Source organism: Trachemys scripta, chromosome 1 (genome assembly GCF_013100865.1).
Source record: "Trachemys scripta elegans isolate TJP31775 chromosome 1, CAS_Tse_1.0, whole genome shotgun sequence".
Taxonomy (NCBI): domain Eukaryota; kingdom Metazoa; phylum Chordata; order Testudines; family Emydidae; genus Trachemys; species Trachemys scripta.
In genome coordinates this window covers 290,537,731-290,550,662 of record NC_048298.1, presented here as the reverse complement: position 1 = coordinate 290,550,662, position 12,932 = coordinate 290,537,731, and the positions used below count along the sequence as shown (strand labels likewise).

Sequence of the window (12,932 nt, the reverse complement as noted above, 5' to 3'; positions counted from 1 at the left end):
CTTCTTTACATACATTAATTCATTTAATTATTTTTCTCTACTTGCTTACTATTCTGTAAAAATTAGAGGAGAGATTCTGCTACCCTAGTCATACTGACTAGTATCTTAGTGAGTAATTCCACTGAAATGTCAATAGGACTACTCATCAAGTAAGGCACTACTCAGCATCAGTATGGGTGATAGAATCTTGTCCTGTATAAATAAGAAAAAAAAATAGGGCCAAATCTTTAGCTGGTGACTTCACTGGCACTGTGTCAATTTACACTTGTTGAGGATATTGTCCATATAGTTCTAACAAAAGATGCAGTCTTTCAACCCTATATTGCTCTCCCTTTAGATAATTTCCATATGTATTGTTAACCATGGTGGAATGGATCAACTGTGACTAATTTTAACCAAAAATTACAAGAAATTGCCACACTAGTCACTGATTTAAAGAGATATTCTAAGGCTCCGCTGCTTCCCATTTCTCAAGAGTAATGCTGAAACCTGCTATTTTCTTAGTCAGTCAGTCAGAGTGTCAAAGCAACTGCTTTTTTAATGGGTACCGGTACCATATGCTGGCCTGCTATTATTACAGTGTTAATAATTTGCAGCCAGCATAAATGAAATTCACAGCCATACCTCCAATTTTCTAAGAAGTCAATATTACATTCTGTTACTTTAGACATGAGAAGGCCACCCTTAATGGCAACATTTTTCATATCCAAAATGTGTATGTATAACAGAAAAGTTCTGTACTTTACTTGTGCAAATTTTTTCTTAGATTTTTAAGATGCCTGTCACTGTGATAGCTCACCACCAAATAATTCAAATTATCTAAAGAACGTTGGGGTTGGGTAACAAGATATAAAATATCCACTTCAGAAAATCTGATCAAAAAGTTCTTTTACTATCATTTCTAGAATGAAGACTAATGCTATATCACATATTTTGTTACATCTAAAGCACTATGACATTTTTCATGGATTTTGTATTCTCTTCACATTAGGTTTTATAATTCTATAAAAGCTTCTGAATTACAAGCTGGTTAGGCAAGCAATGCATTATACTTCTGTGCAGAAGAATGAAGTCTCTTAATCTTCTTAGCATATGCGCAATGTGCCTCTGGTGGCATGTGACCAGGATTCATTACCAAATTTGGTGGGCTGGTTGGATCATTAGCTTCCCCAGCTTGCACGGGGTACTGACCGGGAGTGTAATGTGAATGCTGATCCATGTCCCCCAGCCTCGTAGTGATTCAATGAACATAAAATTCATTAGAGTATCACAGTCTGCTCTATCTCTTCAAAAGAGTAGTTCTCACAGAAAATACTGATATCAACATCAAAGAAAAAGATCTTCCACCTTCCAAATCAGAAATTATGCCTCTCAACCTGGGAGGAGAGGCAGACATGTAACCTGGGAGGACAGGCAGACATGTAACCCTCCAAGTAATCAAGTATGCTAAAGAGAGGCTTCAAGGAAGAGGGTAGCTAAAGCTCAGAGAAAAGGGGAAAGCAGAAAAACAAGATGATGAAATTTTTTTAGAAAAGAACTGAGGTGAAACAGAGAAAATAAATAGAAAATAGAGACAGTGGCAAATATGCCAGGGCACTTAACAATCACTGCAAAGAAAATGCTAACAAATAAACTACAGACAGTAATTCTTGAGTACAGGAATGAGAGCTATATTCCAAAACCTAATATCACACTAAATGCTGTTTCAGAACAGAGGTTTCATGATTTTAGCGGTTGTGTTTGTGCCATTATAATTAAGACGGTTTTATTCTTTCTACAATACAACCTCCCACACCTCAATACTCCCTTCCCCACTACTTTTAAAATATTCTTTTAACTTTGTTGTGAATATTTCCCTCAGGCTGAAATTTGTACAAGACATTAGCCTAGAATTTAATTTTCTGTGGAAAAAAATTAAGAAAATCTATGTGGCTGTTTTCGAGTGCTAAAACTGTAGTAAAAAAAACCCTAAAATTTGTTTCTAAGACACTTATATTTCAAAAAACTCAAAGTCACATTTTCTAAAAGGTTTTTGAGCCTGATCATCTCAAATTAGACTAGCAGACTGCTGACATATTTTATTTTTAAAAGTGAAATTAAAATGTTTAATTTAAATAAATGAGATATTGCAAGAGTGGATATTTTTGAGTATATAAAGTCTTTGAGTTTTAAGCACAAACTCAGCATGCATGTGTGCCAGTAGTATGTGAGTATACTAAATTGCATTTTAGTCCTTCAACTAAATGTTGATCTTGGTATATATATTTTGGTGGTTGGATAGATGTTTTCTCCTGAGGCAAAAAAAAAAAAAAAGGAGGAAGAGCCTGTCCTGGATGCCTGAGGGAGGAATAAACATAGAGCTTAAGAAAAAGTAAGTTAAACTAGTTATTATCCCTTGAGTGTGTTATAATAATTTCTCTTCTAAATTGCAAGTTTTTAATTATCTACATTTATTCTCAATAATAAGGCAGTGAATGAATACATTAGGTATTCCACAAAATGAAAGTGAAGGGGTAATTGTTCTGTCATGATGCTTCCATAGCTGTACTATGGAAAAGTAAACCTCACAAGGTCATATCACTAAGTAATTTTTAATCTAAATGTAATGAATTACTTGCAGTTCAGTAGGTATTTGCTGATCAACATCACAATGTTTGACTTAAAACAAAATAATCTGAGAAATAGCATATTTGTAGCTATCTTATTCTGAGCAGAAAAATGTACTGCACTTATTTGCATCTAATTCTATGCTGTTTGTATTATTGTACATTACTTGTGTTTACTATGCTGAAGTGCACAGGAGTGTTCAGTGAGCCAAAACAAGTTTATCCTAGTCAGTGGAAAGGCACTAAATAGTAAGAAATCAGTAAGTCTGAAATGATGAATTATTTGTTGCATAATATTAAATATATTTACAGCAAGACAAACCTAAGATTGTATTGTTCGGTTTCTGTATTCTGTAACATTAAAAGAGAGTTTATTTTACTTCTGTGTTTGGCACTGACGAAAACATTGCTGGAATAGTGTGTATAGTTCTGGTGTCCACAATTCAAGAAGGATGTTCATAAACTGGAGCAGGTTCAGAGAAGAAGCACAAGAATGATTAAAAGATTAGAAAACATGCCTTATAGCAATAGACTCAAGGAGCTCAATTTACTTAGCTTAAGCAAAGACGATTAAGGGGTGATCTCATTACAATCTGTAAGAGCCTACAAGCGGAACAAATATTTGATAATGGGCTCTTCAAGTTTATTAGAGAAAGGTACAATATGATCCAATGGCTGAAAGTTGAAGCTAGACAAACTCAGACTGGAAATAAAGCATAATTTTTTTAACAGTGAGGGTAATCAATCATTGAAACAATTTACCAAGGGTTGTGGCAGATTCTCCATCACAGGCAATTTTTTCATCAAGATTAGAAGTTTTTCAAAAAGACATGTTCTATGAATTATTTTGGGGAAGTTCTATGGCCTGTGTTAAACAAAAATCAGATTAGATGATCACAATAGTCCCTTCTGGCCTTGGAAAGTATAAATCTATGAAAATATGCTCCCCTTTTTTTAAAGCACCTAATTAGCCCCTGCCCAGTCAGCTCCAATCAGGGGAAGTAGATTGGGGCTGATGGAAAAGGCCTGATGCTGGCCTGAGGATTGGCAACACCTGCTGGCCTGACAAGCCAAGGGCTATAAAAGCTGGGAGGGAGCCAGAAGGCAGGGGGGCAGCCAGGGAGGGAACTGGAGATCTCCTAGCAGAAGGTTGGCTCTGCCTGTAAAGGAGGAGAGTAATCCTGTAAAACCTGTACATAGATGGACACTGGTGGTGGGATGAAGTTAAGTAAATAAAGACATGGGTGTTGCACAACCCTGAAGTCTCTCTGAGCCTGATTGGGGGCAGCAAGCGGGCCCTAGGAAGAGGGAGGGGACGTGGACCCTGTTACAGAGCCGTACACCAAGAGTTCATGAATTCTTATTATATACAATAGATAAAAAATATTGTAGAAAAATACACGAATAAATATGAATCTTTGAATTAAATGTTGTTGGACACTTGTAAATTAAATACACCTCTACCCCGATATAACGCAACCCGATATAACACAAATTCTGATATAATGTGGTAAAGCAGCGCTCCAGGGGGGCGGGGCTGCGCGTTCCGGCAGATCAAAGCAAGTTCGATATAACGCGGTTTCATCTATAATGCAGTAAGATTTTTTGGCTCCCGAGGACAGCGTTATATCAAGGTAGAGGTGTATAATGAAACTCAGGGATTTTTTCCCCCTGGAGTTTTAAAAGGGCCAGATTGTGTATATCCCCAGTATGGATTCAGGGGGTGGAGGGCAAAAGTGCAAGGAAGCTCCTCTCTCCATCCTTGCAACTCCTCCACAAGGGCCAGACACAAAAGCAGACACTGCGCTTGGGGTAAAGGGGGTTGAAGATACTAGCAACCCTTGCAGTGCAAATCACCCAAAGGGGGATGGGAAGGAAGCAAGGCAACAGTTCCACCATCTAGCGCTGGCTGGCACTCTATGGCGCTGTCAGAGCTACCATATGTCAGTCAAGGAAATCTGGGAGGAACTATGCCTCCTGAGGCACAATCCCTGAGAAGCCTGGTCTACACCTAAAACTTAGGTCAACCTAGCTACATTATTCAAGGATGTGAAAAGTTAATTAAGACGACCTAAGCCGCAATGTACACACCTCCAGGTCGACAGAAGAACTCTAGCCCACCCCTGAAGGCAGACCAGTGTGTCATACATACACAATGGTCCTTACTGAGTGAGACAAAAGTATGTGCAATCAGCCTGGTTTACATATCAAATTAAAACAGGACAATCCTGTCAGTTGCAATGTATTTTAAAAGATATATTCAAACCCTAAATATTGGACTACCTGGACAATGGTTTTACACTGAAGACTTTATATAACCTTAAGAATTACAGCCTTATAAAAACAGGAGAAAAAAAGAGCAAGTGTGCAACTTTCTAATGCGACAAGAAAAGTAAAACAACATGCACTATTTATAAGAAATCATATACAAACTCTGTCTAATGAGAATCACTGTAAGTCACGTCTGCTTTGGTTTCACTTCTCATATGATATGAACTATTAGATGGGGAAAACATAAGTACCTGTATTCCTTGGGTCAAATCCTTCAATATAACACAAGGAGAATGGTCAGGTCAATTTTTAGGACTACCAGCTTTGATTGTGTATCTTTACGGATTGCTGCCCAGATTCTCCTGTCCACTGAATCTGCTCAGTGCTGGGGAAGTGGACTGTCAAACAGTAAATTACCCCTTCTTGGTTCTTATGGTGCATCTGCACCAGCTCTGCCCCTTCAGCATATATTAACACAGCTTAGGGATTGCTCTACCTTACGCCAATTGGCTATGGTCTTGATAAAACAATAAGCCAATTGTGAACACAGACTGGCTAACCTAGTGAGGAGGGCTTTAAACTAGGTTCGACGGGGATAGGTGAGCAAAGTCCACAGGTAAGTGGAGATCATGGAGACCTGGGAGATGGGTCAGAAATAGGAGGGAGTGTGGGCTATAATGGCAGAGAGAAAGGAGGGTCAGGGCAAAACTGGGAGGCAAGATCAAATCAGGATCTTAGATGCCTATATACAAATGCGAGAAGTATGGGTAATAAGCAGGAAGAACTGGAAGTGTTAATAAATAAGTACAACTATGACATTGTTGGCATCAACGAAACTTAGTGGGAAACCAGTGGACATAGTGTACTTAGATGTCCAGAAAGCCTTTGACAAGGTCTTATGTAAATTAAGCTGCCATGGGATAAGAGGGAAGGTCCTTTCTTGGATTGAGAACTGGTTAAAAGACAGGGAACGAAGGGTAGGAATTAATGGTAAATTCTCAGAATGGAGAGGGGTAACTAGTGGTGTTCCCCAAGGGTCAGTCCTCAGACCGATCCTATTCAACTTATTTATAAATGATCTGGAGAAAGGGGTAAACAGTGAGGTGGCAAAGTTTGCAGATGATACTAAACTGCTCAAGATAGTTAAGTCCAAAGCAGATTGTGAAGAACTTCAAAAAGATCTCACAAAACTAAGTGATTGGGCAACAAAATGGCAAATGAAATTTAATGTGGATAAATGTAAAGTAATGCACATTGGAAAAAATAACCCCAACTATACATACAATATGATGGGGGCTAATTTAGCTACAACAAGTCAGGAAAAAGATCTTGGAGTCATCGTGGATAGTTCTCTGAAGATGTCCATGCAGTGTGCAGAGGCGGTCAAAAAAGCAAACAGGATGCTAGGAATCATTAAAAAGGGGATAGAGAATAAGACTGAGAATATATTATTGCCCTTATATAAATCGATGGTACACCCTCATCTCGAATACTGTGTACAGATGTGGTCTCCTCATCTCAAAAAAGATATACTGGCACTAGAAAAGGTTCAGAAAAGGGCAACTAAAATGATTAAGGGTTTGGAACGGGTCCCATATGAGGAGAGATTAAAGAGGCTAGGACTCTTCAGCTTGGAAAAGAGGAGACTAAGAGGGGATATGATAGAGGTATATAAAATCATGAATGATGTGGAGAAAGTGGATAAGGAAAAGTTATTTACTTATTCCCATAATACAAGAACTAGGGGTCATCAAATGAAATTAATAGGCAGCAGGTTTAAAACAAATAAAAGGAAGTTCTTCTTCATGCAGCGCACAGTCAACTTGTGGAACTCCTTACCTGAGAAGGTTGTGAAGGCTAGGACTATAACAGAGTTTAAAAGAGAACTGGATAAATTCATGGTGGTTAAGTCCATTAATGGCTATTAGCCAGGACGGGTAAGGAATGGTGTCCCTAGCCTCTCTGTGTCAGAGGGTGGAGATGGATGGCAGGAGAGAGATCACTTGATCATTGCCTGTTAGGTTCACTCCCTCTGGGGCACCTGGCATTGGCCACTGTCGGTAGACAGGATACTTGGCTAGATGGACCTTTGGTCTGACCCGGTACGACCTTTCTTATGTTCTTATGTTCTTATAATATACATGACTGGAATGTTGGTGTGGATGGGTACAGCTTGCTCAGGAAGGATAGACAGGGGAAAAAGGGAGGAGGTGTTGCCTTGTATATTAAAAATGTACACACTTGGACTGAGGTGGAGATGGACATAGGAGACGGAAGTGTTCAAAGTCTCTGGGTTAGGCTAAAAGGGGTAAAAAGCAAGGGAGATGTCATGCTAGGGGTCTACTACAGGCCACCTAGCGAGGTGGAGGAGGCTTTTTTTAAACAACTAACAAAATCATCCAAAGCCCAAGATCTGGTGGTGATGGGGGACTTCAACTATCCATATATATGTTGGGAAAATAACACAGCGGGGCACAGACTATCCAATAAGTTCTTGGACTGCATTGCAGACAACTTTTTATTTCAGAAGGTTGAAAAAGCTACTAGGGGGGAAGCTGTTCTAGATTTGATTTTAACAAATAGGGAGGAACTCGTTGAGAATTTGAAAGTGGAAGGTAGCTTAGGTGAAAGTGATCATGAAATCACAGAGTTCACAATGCTAAGGAAGGGTAGAAGGGAGTACAGCAAAATAGAGACGATGGATTTCAGGAAGGCGGATTTTGGTAAACTCAGAGAGCTGATAGGTAAGGTCCCATGGGAATCAAGACTGAGGGGAAAAACGACTGAGGAGAGTTGGCAGTTTTTCAAAGGGACACTATTAAAGGCCCAAAAGCAAGCTATTCCGCTGGGTAGGAAAAATAGAAAATGTGGCAAAAGACCACGAGATCTTGCATGATCTAAAAAATAAAAAGGAGTCATATAAAAATGGAAACTAGGACAAATTACAAAGGATGAATATAGGCAAACAGCACAGGAATACAGGGGCAAGATTAGAAAGGCAGAGGCACAAAATGAGCTCAAACTAGCTACGGGAATAAAGGGAAACAAGAAGACTTTTTATCAATACATTAGAAGCAAGAGGAAGACCAAAGACAGGGTAGGCCCACTGCTCAGTAGGAGGGAGAAACAGTAACAGGAAACTTGGAAATGGCAGAGATGCTTAATGACTTCTTTGTTTCGGTCTTCACCAGGAAGTCTGAAGGAATGCCTAACATAGTGAATGCTAATGCGAAGGGGGTAGATTTAGAAGAGAAAATAAAAAAAGAACAAGTTAAACATCTCTTAGAAAAGTTAGATGCCTGCAAGTCACCAGGGCCTGATGAAATGCATCCTAGAATACTCAAGGAGCTAACAGAGGAGGTATCTGAGCCTCTAGCTATTATCTTTGGAAAATCATGGGAGACAGGAGAGATTCCAGAAGATTGGAAAAGGGCAAACATAGTGCCCATCTACAAAAAGGGAAATAAAAATAACCCAGGAAACTACAGACCAGTTAGTTTAACTTCCGTGCTAGGGAAGATAATGGACCAAGTAATTAAGGAAATCATCAGCAAACACTTGGAAGGTGGAAAGGTGATAGGGAATAGCCAGCATGGATTTATAAAGAACAAATCATGTCAAACTAATCTGACAGCTTTCTTTGATAGGATAACAAGTCTTGTGGATAAGGGAGAAAAGGTGGATGTGGTATACCTAGACTTTAGTAAGGCATTTGATATGGTCTCGCATTATATTCTTATCGATAAACTAGGCAAATACAACTTAGATGGGGCTACTATAAGGTGGGTGCATAACTGGCTGGATAACCGTACTCAGAGAGTAGTTATTAATGGTTCCCAATCCTGCTGGAAAGGTGTAACGAATGGGGTTCCGCAGGGGTCTGTTTTGGGATCGGCTCTGTTCAATATCTTCATCAACGACTTAGATAGTGGCATAGAAAGTACGCTTATTAAGTTTGCAGATGATACCAAACTGGGAGGGATTGCAACTGCTTTGGAGGATAGGGTCAAAATTCAAAATGATCTGGACAAATTGGAGAAATGGTCTGAGGTAAACAGGATGAAGTTTAACAAAGACAAATGCAAAGTGCTCCACTTAGGAAGGAACAATCAGTTTCACACATACAGAATGGGAAGAGACTGTCTAGGAAGGAGTATGGCAGAAAGGGATCTAGGGGTTATAGTGGACCACAAGCTAAATATGAGTCAACGGTGTGATGCTGTTGCAAAAAAAGCAAACGTGATTCTGGGATGCATTAACAGGTGTGTTGTGAGCAGGACACGAGAAGTCATTCTTCCGCTCTACTCTGCTCTGGTTAGGCCTCAGCTGGAGTATTATATCCAGTTCTGGGCACCGCATTTCAAGAAAGATATGGAGAAATTGGAAAGGGTCCAGAGAAGAGCAACAAGAATGATTAAAGGTCTAGAGAACATGACCTATGAAGGAAGGCTGAAAGAATTGGGTTTGTTTAGTCTGGAAAAGAGAAGACTGAGAGGGGACATGATAGCAGTTTTCAGGTATCTAAAAGGGTGTCATAAGGAAGTGGGAGAAAACTTGTTCATCTTAGTCTCTAAGGATAGAACAAGAAGCAATGGGCTTAAACTGCAGCAAGGGAGGTTTGGTTGGACATTAGGAAAAAGTTTCTAACTGTCAGGGTGGTTAAACACTGGAATAAACTGCCTAGGGAGGTTGTGGAATCTCCATCTCTGGAGATATTTAAGAGTAGGTTAGATAAATGTCTATCAGGGATGGTCTCTAGACAGTATTTGGTCCTGCCATGAGGGCAGGGGACTGGATTCGATGACCTCTCGAAGTCCCTTCCAGTCCTAGAGTCTATGAATCTATGAACTGGCATAATGATGGTGTGCTCTATCCCACCCATTTGCATCCCTATGTCAGTGTGTGTTGGGGGTAGTTAGCATAGGAATTAAATACTCCATTTTACATCACCTGGGGGCTCCTGGGCTACACCAGAAAAATTCTGAGTTGACCAGTTAGAACCACATTCCTGAACAGTGCAGTGGATGAAACATAAGAGAAGAATCTGGGCCTGTATTTCTAGGTTTAAAAATAAGCAAGTTTAAGCACTTTAGCTTATCAGGAAAAAGAACATTGTTCTATTTGCAGTTTCCACAGAAAGATCTGTTTGTTGCATCAATTAAAAAGAGTATGTAGTTTACCCTGAATATTTAATTTGTTACTTATAATCAAATCCATTTAAAATAACATACTGTTTGTAATTGAACCAAGCATGTAAACTAGAAGGGTCACAGATTAAGTTATTTTTACTATCTTAATGTTTTATTCTTTCCCCCGGCCCTCCCCCCTTTTTTTTTTTTACAGTTTGTGGATGAAATTTGCACACCGTTTGTTTTCCAGTATTGAAAAGTAAGTTAACTCTAATTATATCCTTCTACAGTTATATTTGGTTATGTATAGTCCAACTAGGATTTGTGATCAGACCTGGGATTTTTCATACTGTATTTTGTTGTGAAAAGGAAGCATCTTTACAGAGTCCTCTTTTTTTTTTTTTTACACGTTACTCAAAGACCACTGAATTATTATTTTAATGTTAATATTCTCTTATTCCTGGACAAATTCATATTACAAAATTTTAAAGCTTTGAAAACAAGGCTTGGTAATGGAAATGCGAACAAGGCTTTACACTATAATAACCTTAGAAAGTAGGATGGAATCCCAATCCTATAAAAGGATCTGCCCACAGAACAAAATATACAGTGGTCTTTGCAGGACTGACCCTATATTAACATCTCTGATACTTTATTTTTATAACAGAATATTTGTACAAGAAATACAAGCCCACTTCTGTCCTTCATCAGCCACTTTTTGAAGCCACAAGTAGTCAATCCTGAATGATTTATGTCTTTAAATACTTTATACGCAGCTCATTACATAATAACAACTCTTTTTATATTAAATAAAAATAGCTAAGAGTTAAGACAAAAACTTGAATATAATTATATGGTATACCCTTTTCTCTAACAAATCAGAGAAAATAAAAACAATCTGTTTCAAGTGATGGGAATTCTCACTTACTGGCCTTTCTGATCGCAAAATCCACCTTTAAAAGATATTTTAAAAAAATGACACAGTAACTGTCATTTGACAGATAATACTAATGTTTGGCGCAATACCGACATAATTATATAATGTATTGACTTATGAATGTATTATACTATTTAGGCTCACTGAGTGTAGTATACAGTATCTTTGATCAAGCATTCTAACTCGATGCTGTTCAGTACGCATGAGCCTCTAGAGTATTTAAGGTTAACATGACATCTGACAAGCAATTCAATTTTTAGAGACTAATGCTGAATATACAACTTACAGCTTTAAGTTATTCCAGCAAAGGAAGGGCAGAAACAGTTGCCCACAAAAGTTTACAGACTGTGAGCAGAAAATGGAAAATGTACTGCTGTGTTTTATTATTACTTGTGTTCTTTCAGTGTTATTTATTGTAATGGCAGGTCTTAAAGGACACATATCAATTAACCATTTAATTGAAATTATAAAGAAGTCATGTAATTGGGTATCTGACTTTAGTCAACCATATAAGTTTACAAACATAAAGTAAAAAGAAAAAAGATAAACTGATATATAACACAAGCCCCCAATCCTACAAAGGGATCCATGTAAGATGATTATTCTATTTGTGTGGACTCTCTAAAGGATGGGAGCCTAAAAAAGATACTCTTCGTCTATTTAACCAGATCACAAAGTACAACATACTTTATCACAAAGAAAACAAATTATCACATACTTTAAGGTATGCTGTATAATATGTAAAGAGAGGAAATGAGAAAAAATAATGTCATCCTAGGCAAGAAGAGCTCAGCTCTAACGTAAGAAACAAAATAATATCTTATTTTCAAGAAAAACATGTTTGAAAAAAAAAACCCAAAAGTTTTGAGTTGCTAAATGCCTATCTGCCAACATCTGACATATATAAATATAGCTATATGAGGAGAAAAATGAGGATACACCTTTTAGCTCCAGGAAATATGCTGGACTAGAAAATATTTTTTGATGGAAGAATGGAAAAATGATAAATATTTACTAAAAATAAATAAATAAAGGATTAACCCTATTAAGGTTCAATTTCAGGAAAGGACATAACATGCTGAACATACATGCTCAACTTTGACATCAATGGGACTTAAGCATGTGCTTAAAATTAAGCACATTCTTAAATGTTTTGCTGAATTAGATCCTAAATAGGAAAGGTTAGCATGTAGGAGGAATATGGAAATGACAAAAAAACCACAAGGCTTTCTGTTGCTAAAGAATAGAGGTAGGAAACCTATCACTGTAAGAGAGAAAATGAAAAAAGTTATATTGAAAAAGCTGAAGAAAATACGAAGTGCACAGCTTGGAAAACTGCAAAAGAGCAGATAACAGATTTTTCAACACAAAAACAATATTTTTCAATATGAAAACATGTACAAATGTTCATTTTCCCCTTATGTGCATAAAAATACACAAATAAGAAATATAAAACAAGAATGTTTAGAGAGAAAGGGAATGTGCTAACTTCCCAAATTTTTTTAACCTTCTTTAAAATTGCCATTGTTTACATTTTATCAAACTTTGTTTTCAGGAATTTGTTTAAACTCCATATAATGTGCTAGACTCTAATCTAAGATTCCAAGAAAACAGATTTTTGTAAAGATAAACAACAATTAATATCACTTATAACAATATCCATAATATAGTAGTCATTCCTTAATACATTTGATAACACGAATGACTCAAATTACTACTAACACATAGATGTGTGATACCTTGTTTTGGTAAAGGAAGATTTCCCAACGTTAATGGCATGTAGAAATAAAGTATGGGAAAAAATTCCCACAGAAAAAATTACAGACCGCCTTACATCAGCATCAAATAGTTTTTAATGCATATACTATTTGTGGAATCTGAACAAAATAAAAAACAGATAATGATAAGAGGTTGACCAAACACAAATTGGTCTTTTAAAGGGAACAGGTGCAGGTTATTGTTAAGATCTGTTAGTACTTGTATAGATAA

The 12,932-nt window shown here is 37.6% G+C and overlaps 2 long non-coding RNA genes across 8 annotated transcripts in view; one reads left to right on the top strand and one right to left on the bottom strand.

The window, feature by feature from the left end:
- Positions 1 to 12,932, top strand: part of LOC117870988 — an 82,176-nt gene that overhangs the window by 29,388 nt on the left and 39,856 nt on the right. The window lies entirely within an intron of this gene.
- Positions 1 to 12,932, bottom strand: part of LOC117870990 — a 62,461-nt gene that overhangs the window by 34,837 nt on the left and 14,692 nt on the right. The window lies entirely within an intron of this gene.